Below are 9,896 nucleotides of genomic sequence, written 5' to 3' on the forward strand. Positions count from 1 at the left end.
CTGACCTCTCATCATTTTGGCTATCACTGCTACTTTAATATATAACATAGAAAAAAAAATTCGGAAAAAAAAAATGTGTGACGGCTTTTACACTTTGCCCGCTAATCAATTTAATCATTATCATGAAAAATGTATGACCCTCCACGACTTCCCTACAAATGTCGCGTCACTCGTCAGCCTAGCTACAATACCCAAGTTGCACATTTTAAAAGCAAAAATCATGAATGAAAGTATTAACTGAAACTAATCATGTATGATCACATTTTATTTTCCTAGGACTGACAATTGAATGGGGTCTTACACGAGCCCTTTAAAAGTATGAAATAAAATACCCCAAACAATTTTTAAAAAAATGTTATTTCACATTTTCTTACCCCCCCCCCCCCCCCCCCCACTTTCTTTTGGTTCCTCATCAAACATGGTCACGGTGATTTCATTTATGCCCAACCACTCACATTGCTTTGTTCCAACCGTTGTTCTGATCACTATTTAATGCAATCGTTTTATCGTAATGTATCTTGATCACGTTCACTTTTTATAACCTGAATTGTGTTTCAGAAGATACTGAGGCTTTCTATGAGATCAAAGGACTCATCACACAAAAACCCTGGCCTCTGCCGCCGGTTTACCCCCCACCCCCACAACCTCGGTACAACAGCACCCTCCTAGGTTTGACTATACTACTGGTGGGGTCGGTGATTATAGCTGTGATGGTTGCGCTCACATGCTACCTAAAGCCTGTCCACATAGTGGCTACCATAGGTAGTTTTATTAGTGGCTACCATAGGTAGTTTTATTAGTGGCTACCATAGGTAGTTTTATTAGTGGCTACCATAGGTAGTTTTATTAGTGGCTACCATAGGTATTTTTATTAGTAGCTACCATAGGTAGTTTTATTAGTGGCTACCATAGGTAGTTTTATTAGTGGCTACCATAGGTAGTTTTATTAGTGGCTACCATAGGTAGTTTTATTAGTAGCTACCATAGGTAGTTTTATTAGTAGCTACCATAGGTAGTTTTATTAGTAGCTACCATAGGTATTTTTATTAGTGGCTACCATAGGTAGTTTTATTAGTAGCTACCATAGGTAGTTTTATTAGTGGCTACCATAGGTAGTTTTATTAGTGGCTACCATAAGTAGTTTTATTAGTGGCTACCATAGGTAGTTTTATTAGTGGCTACCATAGGTAGTTTTATTAGTGGCTACCATAGATATTTTTATTAGTGGCTACCATAGGTATTTTTATTAGTGGCTACCATAGGTAGTTTTATTAGTGGCTACCATAGATAGTTTTATTAGTGGCTACCATAGGTATTTTTATTAGTGGCTACCATAGGTAGTTTTATTAGTAGCTACCATAGGTAGTTTTATTAGTAGCTACCATAGGTAGTTTTATTAGTGGCTACCATAGGTAGTTTTATTAGTGGCTACCATAGGTAGTTTTATTAGTGGCTACCATAGGTAGTTTTATTAGTGGCTACCATAGGTAGTTTTATTAGTGGCTACCATAGGTAGTTTTATTAGTGGCTACCATAGGTAGTTTTATTAGTGGCTACCATAGGTAGTTTTATTAGTAGCTACAATAGGTAGTTTTATTAGTAGCTACCATAGGTAGTTTTATTAGTGGCTACCATAGGTATTTTTATTAGTGGCTACCATAGGTAGTTTTATTAGTAGCTACCATAGGTAGTTTTATTAGTAGCTACCATAGGTAGTTTTATTAGTAGCTACCATAGGTAGTTTTATTAGTGGCTACCATAGGTATTTTTATTAGTGGCTACCATAGGTAGTTATATTAGTGGCTACCATAGGTAGTTTTATTAGTAGCTACCATAGGTAGTTTTATTAGTGGCTACCATAGGTAGTTTTATTAGTGGCTACCATAGGTAGTTTTATTAGTAGCTACCATAGGTAGTTTTATTAGTAGCTACCATAGGTAGTTTTATTAGTGGCTACCATAGGTATTTTTATTAGTGGCTACCATAGGTAGTTTTATTAGTAGCTACCATAGGTAGTTTTATTAGTGGCTACCATAGGTATTTTTATTAGTGGCTACCATAGGTAGTTTTATTAGTAGCTACCATAGGTAGTTTTATTAGTGGCTACCATAGGTAGTTTTATTAGTGGCTACCATAGGTAGTTTTATTAGTGGCTACCATAGGTAGTTTTATTAGTGGCTACCATAGGTAGTTTTATTAGTGGCTACCATAGGTATTTTTATTAGTGGCTACCATAGGTATTTTTATTAGTGGCTACCATAGGTAGTTTTATTAGTGGCTACCATAGGTAGTTTTATTAGTGGCTACCATAGGTAGTTTTATTAGTGGCTACCATAGGTAGTTTTATTAGTAGCTACCATAGGTAGTTTTATTAGTAGCTACCATAGGTAGTTTTATTAGTGGCTACCATAGGTATTTTTATTAGTGGTTGCCATAGGTAGTTTTATTAGTGGCTACCATAGGTATTTTTATTAGTGGCTACCATAGGTAGTTTTATTAGTGGCTACCATAGATAGTTTTATTAGTGGCTACCATAGGTATTTTTATTAGTGGCTACCATAGGTATTTTTATTAGTGGCTACCATAGGTAGTTTTATTAGTGGCTACCATAGGTAGTTTTATTAGTGGCTACCATAGGTAGTTTTATTAGTGGCTACCATAGGTAGTTTTATTAGTAGCTACCAAAGGTATTTTTATTAGTGGCTACCATAGGTATTTTTATTAGTGGCTACCATAGGTAGTTTTATTAGTGGCTACCATAGGTAGTTTTATTAGTGGCTGCCATAGGTAGTTTTATTAGTGGCTACCATAGGTAGTTTTATTAGTAGCTACCATAGGTAGTTTTATACCATAGGTATTTTTATTAGTGGCTACCATAGGTAGTTTTATTAGTAGCTACCATAGGTAGTTTTATTAGTGGCTATCATAGGTAGTTTTATTAGTGGCTACCATAGGTAGTTTTATTAGTGGCTACCATAGGTAGTTTTATTAGTGGCTACCATAGGTAGTTTTATTAGTGGCTACCATAGGTAGTTTTATTAGTGGCTACCATAGGTAGTTTTATTAGTGGCTACCATAGGTATTTTTATTAGTGGCTACCATAGGTATTTTTATTAGTGGCTACCATAGGTAGTTTTATTAGTGGCTACCATAGGTAGTTTTATTAGTGGCTACCATAGGTAGTTTTATTAGTGGCTACCATAGGTAGTTTTATTAGTAGCTACCATAGGTAGTTTTATTAGTAGCTACCATAGGTAGTTTTATTAGTGGCTACCATAGGTATTTTTATTAGTGGCTGCCATAGGTAGTTTTATTAGTGGCTAACATAGGTATTTTTATTAGTGGCTACCATAGGTAGTTTTATTAGTGGCTACCATAGATAGTTTTATTAGTGGCTACCATAGGTATTTTTATTAGTGGCTACCATAGGTATTTTTATTAGTGGCTACCATAGGTAGTTTTATTAGTGGCTACCATAGGTAGTTTTATTAGTGGCTGCCATAGGTAGTTTTATTAGTGGCTACCATAGGTAGTTTTATTAGTAGCTACCATAGGTAGTTTTATTAGTGGCTACCATAGGTATTTTTATTAGTGGCTACCATAGGTAGTTTTATTAGTAGCTACCATAGGTAGTTTTATTAGTGGCTACCATAGGTAGTTTTATTAGTGGCTACCATAGGTAGTTTTATTAGTGGCTACCATAGGTAGTTTTATTAGTGGCTACCATAGGTAGTTTTATTAGTGGCTACCATAGGTAGTTTTATTAGTGGCTACCATAGGTAGTTTTATTAGTGGCTACCATAGGTATTTTTATTAGTGGCTACCATAGGTATTTTTATTAGTGGCTACCATAGGTAGTTTTATTAGTGGCTACCATAGGTAGTTTTATTAGTGGCTACCATAGGTAGTTTTATTAGTAGCTACCATAGGTAGTTTTATTAGTAGCTACCATAGGTAGTTTTATTAGTGGCTACCATAGGTATTTTTATTAGTGGCTGCCATAGGTAGTTTTATTAGTGGCTACCATAGGTATTTTTATTAGTGGCTACCATAGGTAGTTTTATTAGTGGCTACCATAGATAGTTTTATTAGTGGCTACCATAGGTATTTTTATTAGTGGCTACCATAGGTAGTTTTATTAGTAGCTACCATAGGTAGTTTTATTAGTGGCTACCATAGGTAGTTTTATTAGTGGCTACCATAGGTAGTTTTATTAGTGGCTACCATAGGTAGTTTTATTAGTGGCTACCATAGGTAGTTTTATTAGTGGCTACTATAGGTAGTTTTATTAGTGGCTACCATAGGTAGTTTTATTAGTGGCTACCATAGGTATTTTTATTAGTGGCTACCATAGGTAGTTTTATTAGTGGCTACCATAGGTAGTTTTATTAGTAGCTACCATAGGTAGTTTTATTAGTGGCTACCATAGGTAGTTTTATTAGTGGCTACCATAAGTAGTTTTATTAGTGGCTACCATAGGTAGTTTTATTAGTGGCTACCATAGGTAGTTTTATTAGTGGCTACCATAGATATTTTTATTAGTGGCTACCATAGGTATTTTTATTAGTGGCTACCATAGGTAGTTTTATTAGTGGCTACCATAGGTAGTTTTATTAGTGGCTACCATAGGTAGTTTTATTAGTGGCTACCATAGATAGTTTTATTAGTGGCTACCATAGGTATTTTTATTAGTGGCTACCATAGGTAGTTTTATTAGTAGCTACCATAGGTAGTTTTATTAGTAGCTACCATAGGTAGTTTTATTAGTGGCTACCATAGGTATTTTTATTAGTGGCTACCATAGGTAGTTTTATTAGTGGCTACCATAGGTAGTTTTATTAGTGGCTACCATAGGTAGTTTTATTAGTGGCTACCATAGGTAGTTTTATTAGTGGCTACCATAGGTAGTTTTATTAGTAGCTACCATAGGTAGTTTTATTAGTAGCTACCATAGGTAGTTTTATTAGTGGCTACCATAGGTATTTTTATTAGTGGCTACCATAGGTAGTTTTATTAGTGGCTACCATAGGTAGTTTTATTAGTGGCTACCATAGGTAGTTTTATTAGTGGCTACCATAGGTAGTTTTATTAGTGGCTACCATAGGTAGTTTTATTAGTGGCTACCATAGGTAGTTTTATTAGTGGCTACCATAGGTAGTTTTATTAGTGGCTACCATAGGTATTTTTATTAGTGGATGCCATAGGTAGTTTTATTAGTGGCTACCATAGGTAGTTTTATTAGTGGCTACCATAGGTAGTTTTATTAGTGGCTACCATAGGTATTTTTATTAGTGGCTACCATAGGTAGTTTTATTAGTGGATGCCATAGGTAGTTTTATTAGAATATTGCGTTACGTAAAATGAAAATTAAGATTTTAGGATATGTTTCTCGCCAAGAATATTCCATATTCCGTTTAAACCAATTTTTTTTATTTAACAGAAAACTTGGTTAAACCAATTTATTTTTTATTTAACAGACATAACTTGGTTAAACCAATTTTCTGAATCAAGACATACCTTGGTCAAACCGATATTCCGATTTAACAGGCATAAATTAGTTAAACAAATTTTCTAAATCAACAGACATACATTTTAGAAACAGTTTTGTGATTTAACAGTTTTTTTGACATTTAGCAGAAATACACTGGATAAACCATCTTTTTGGATGAACAGACATACATTGGTTTACTGAAAAATACTAATGTAATTAATGTATCTCTATGTAAACATGTTTCACTGGACATCCTTTTAAATCCAATAAAATCCATTTGCTTTCCCCACAGATCCGGATAAAGTCGACGACTTCATTGGTAAGTCGGCGTAGAAGGTAAATGCTTGCTATTTGTGGAACGTGCTAAAAGTGTACTACACAAAAAGTAAAACATGCTGACCCACACTACCCAAAACAACATTATATAATATTCCCTTAGATAGCCCCATCTTATTATATTAATCGCAATTCTAGGAACCAACTTCCCTCCACAACAACTTTCCACCGCAACAAAATTTCCCCAAAACCACTTTCCACCGCAACAAATTCCCCCATAACCACTTTATCCCGCAAGCACCTTACCCTAACACCACTTCCCCCCACCCACCAGCCAGAGGCGTATCCAGGTTTTCGTTGTAGGGGGAGCGAAAAGAACTAAAAAAGGCGCCGAATTTTTAACACGTTCTATACACGTGTATTATATATATATATAATTACTAGCTGTATGTCATTACTTCGCTATGATGTAAAATAAATTGAAAGTAGCGCTCTGAAGAAATAAGAAAAAACACACAATGTAGGCCGAAAAAACAAAAATTGCATAAATCTAAAAAAAAAAAAAATCTACACACACTACAACCAAAAACAGTGAACGTAACACAATATGTTTTGTAATTCTTGTAAACAAATTTCTTACATAATAATTCCTGGAAAATTATTTAGGACAAGTGAAATAGGGGAAATAATGACCCTCTTAATATAGATATGTATATATCTACACATTTAATTATAAATGTCAAAACAAATAAATAATTACTTTAGAATATAATCAAATTGCTTAACACTATTCGTGTTTACAAAATGTTTTTGTCTATAATCATAATTTAATATACCGTCATAATAAATGCTAAAGTATTACAGCATAATGAAAGTTTTTAAAATCAGAGTTGGTATAAAACCACTCTTTTCGATATATTAGAAAAACATTCGGAATAAAAGCCTACATTTAACTAAATATCGATCTTTTAGTTCATATCGTATATTTTTAATTAACTACTGCTTCTTTGTGTTCTTTAAAGATCATTTTTAACATAGTGATAGCTATGGGTTAGATCACTATATTGATCACACATCTTTTTACTGGTAATTGCAAAAACAATATTCACAGAGTTTTACGTTTAAAAAGCTAGTTTTTTTTTGGCGGCATGGTACTTTGGTACATCGCTACGCGTTTTTCTACATGTACTTAACAGATCAGTTCGGGGTGGGTTGCGGGGGGGGGGGGGGGTCAACTTCATTCACCACTGTCCGGTCACTTTAGGTCAATTATCCAACCCAGTTTATACCTAGGTGTGACATTAATGTCGCTCTACACAATTGTGGTAGTGAGGTGTGTGTGGGGGGCAGTAGCGTAGCGAGGGGGGGGGGGGACATATGTCCCCGGGCGCCGAGCTTAGAGGGCGCCAAAATGGGTTGGAAAAATAAATTGAAAGGTTGAGGGGAGTGCAAATTGAAAGTTTGAAGGGGGGTGCAAATCAAAATCTCGAGGGGGGGGGGGTCCAAATCGAAATCTCGAGGGGGGTGCAAATCGAAAAGTTTGTCCCCGGGCGCCGGGAAGGACCGCTACGCCTCTGGTGTGGGGGGGGGGAGATAACCAACTCAGAGTGAACATAGCGTCAGTTTTTAGATGACTTTTCTAAACATACATATATATTACACAAATATATATTACACAAATATATATTACAGAAATAGATTTAAATACGTAGCAGTGGTATTATGACAATATTTTGTTTTTACAGAGGGGTCCATGGGGGAGGGTGTTGTAACTGTTTCATATAATTTGTAATCGTAATCACTATCGCCCAAACTGTAAGAATACTACTGCTTCATCAGTTGTATTTGTTTCTGTATTGTAATTTTTTTTAAATTAATCACACGATTCAAACTGTATATATAAGGTGATTATGTGTGAAGTTTTATGTATAACATTTTCTAATTCAATTATTCGTAAGCAAATACATTATACAGTTGCCTTAAATTTAACACCCCTCTTGCCAAGTGGTAATACTCGTAGAGGTTTTTTAAACATTGCAATGCATCGTAATAGTTATTTTTAGAATGGCAAACTGATGCAGCTGTTAATACGTGTTGTAAACGTAGACACTACTAGACTAGTACAATAATGCTTAATTGCTGCATGAAAAGAAATCTTGTGATTTACATAGATGTGCCGACCAAAAATATTTTTTTAACAAATATCATTGTTTAAAACTTTAAGTTTAAAAAGTTTCCAAAAAGGCGCCACTTTGCTGAAAATGGCCAGAGGGGGAGCGGCCGCTCCCCCTGCTCCCCCCCTGCGTACGCTACTGCCACCAGCCATCTCCCACACGCAATCACCTTCCCTCACAACCACCCTCCGTCCACAAATACCTTACCGACACAAACGACTTCATTACGCTGTTCGTTACTGAAGCAATGTTTGGATTTCTAAAACCAATTAGTATTTTGTATCCTATTAATTCCTGTGTTCTAACTAGCAGCTCTTTAATGGTAGACACATTAATTTAATAGACTGATTTATTTCAGGTGTAACTTTGTCATTTAAGCTAGTATCAATTCTAGTTCTTTGTTGGCTTGTGCTATTTAAAACATAATTGCTTAGGTAGTCTATTTAAGGTCACATGGACCTTCAGGTTAAAAAAAATGGAACTTTACTTCAGTTATATTATTACTTGTTTCCATACTACGAACAACAAGAGATACAAACATTATTAGACAGAATGAAATGAAGAGCTTCACGTTTTTCCAGTAGCGTAGCGAGGGGGCGGGGGGCGGCGGGGGGGCGCCAAATTGAAAGTTTGAGGGGGGGGGGGTGCAAATGAAAAGTTCGAGGGGGGGGGGGGTGCAAATCGAAAATTTGCTCCCAAGGGGGCGCCAAATTGAAAGTATGTCCCCGGGCGCCGGGAAGGGTCGCTACGCCTCTGCTTTTTTCGCACCAGTGATGTTTTTCTTACAGCTAACCGAGCGAGTCGACAACTGAGAGTGATAGACGGGCTCGACGATAATGAAACCGCCGACAATGATGATGATGAAGATGACGATGAAGACGTTGAAGATGAAGATTATGATGATGAAGATGATGATGAAGATAGCGAGGATGATGCTACAAATACTGATACTAATTCTGATGAGACAAATACAACTTATGCTACTAATACTACCGATGCTACTGATGATACTGAGGAAAGCAAGGATAGCGAATTATCCTAAGCCTGTTAATAAGTTCGTTCACCGGGTATCAGTGGGTTTAAAATTAAATTATTTATATATATATATATATATATATATATATATATATATATATATATATATCTATATATATACTGAACATAAAACCCATTTTTACTATAGTGTTAAAATAGTAGGAATGAGTTGTTCTTTTCACTTTATAAATTGCAATTTAAATGCTTAGTTATAGATTTCAGCATAAAGGCAGATAAACAAATGATCTTACAGAAACTACTGTAGGTGTATGACATTTTTATCATTGGGTCGTAAATAAATAAGGTGTTACAGTAGGGTTACCTCGACCAGTGTGTAGTTCTGGTCATTGGATGACTGGTTCGAGCTTTGTGAACAAAAAAAAGAGATGTATTGCTGTAACGTCTAAAAAAATAATATATTTTGTATATGGATTGTTTTTTTAAGTTCTAGCGTGTCTTTACGCTCGTCTTTAAATGCCATTGATTAGATAGACATAACCAAAGCTATATACATAATGTTAAGTTGTTTTTTTAAATAAATACTACGATTATGATTTTAATTTAGTTGATTCATAGCGTTTGAAAACATCACGAGTTTTGTTTAAAAATATGGCTTCTCATACCTATAAGGAATATGTATTAAACTAGTGTTTTTTTTTTTAATTCATGAACACTTAAAACTGCAAGTGTTTTGATTGGAGAGAGTTAAGATATTTTATTTTTAACGACATTTTTTAAAAAAAAAAACCCTCTAGAAGGCTACTAAAACACTGTTTAAACATCATTAATGTTGAAGTGTTTGCTTATTTATGTGTTAGTTTTATATACTTAATACATATTTGATTATTTTTGTTGGAGTAGAACGCGATGAGTGGTTGGACGTTATAGTTTTTTGGGTTGCAATTAAATATGTATAAAAG

Source organism: Physella acuta, unplaced genomic scaffold (genome assembly GCF_028476545.2).
Source record: "Physella acuta isolate Inbredline_101_S28 unplaced genomic scaffold, ASM2847654v3 ptg001946l, whole genome shotgun sequence".
Lineage (NCBI taxonomy): Eukaryota > Metazoa > Mollusca > Gastropoda > Physidae > Physella > Physella acuta.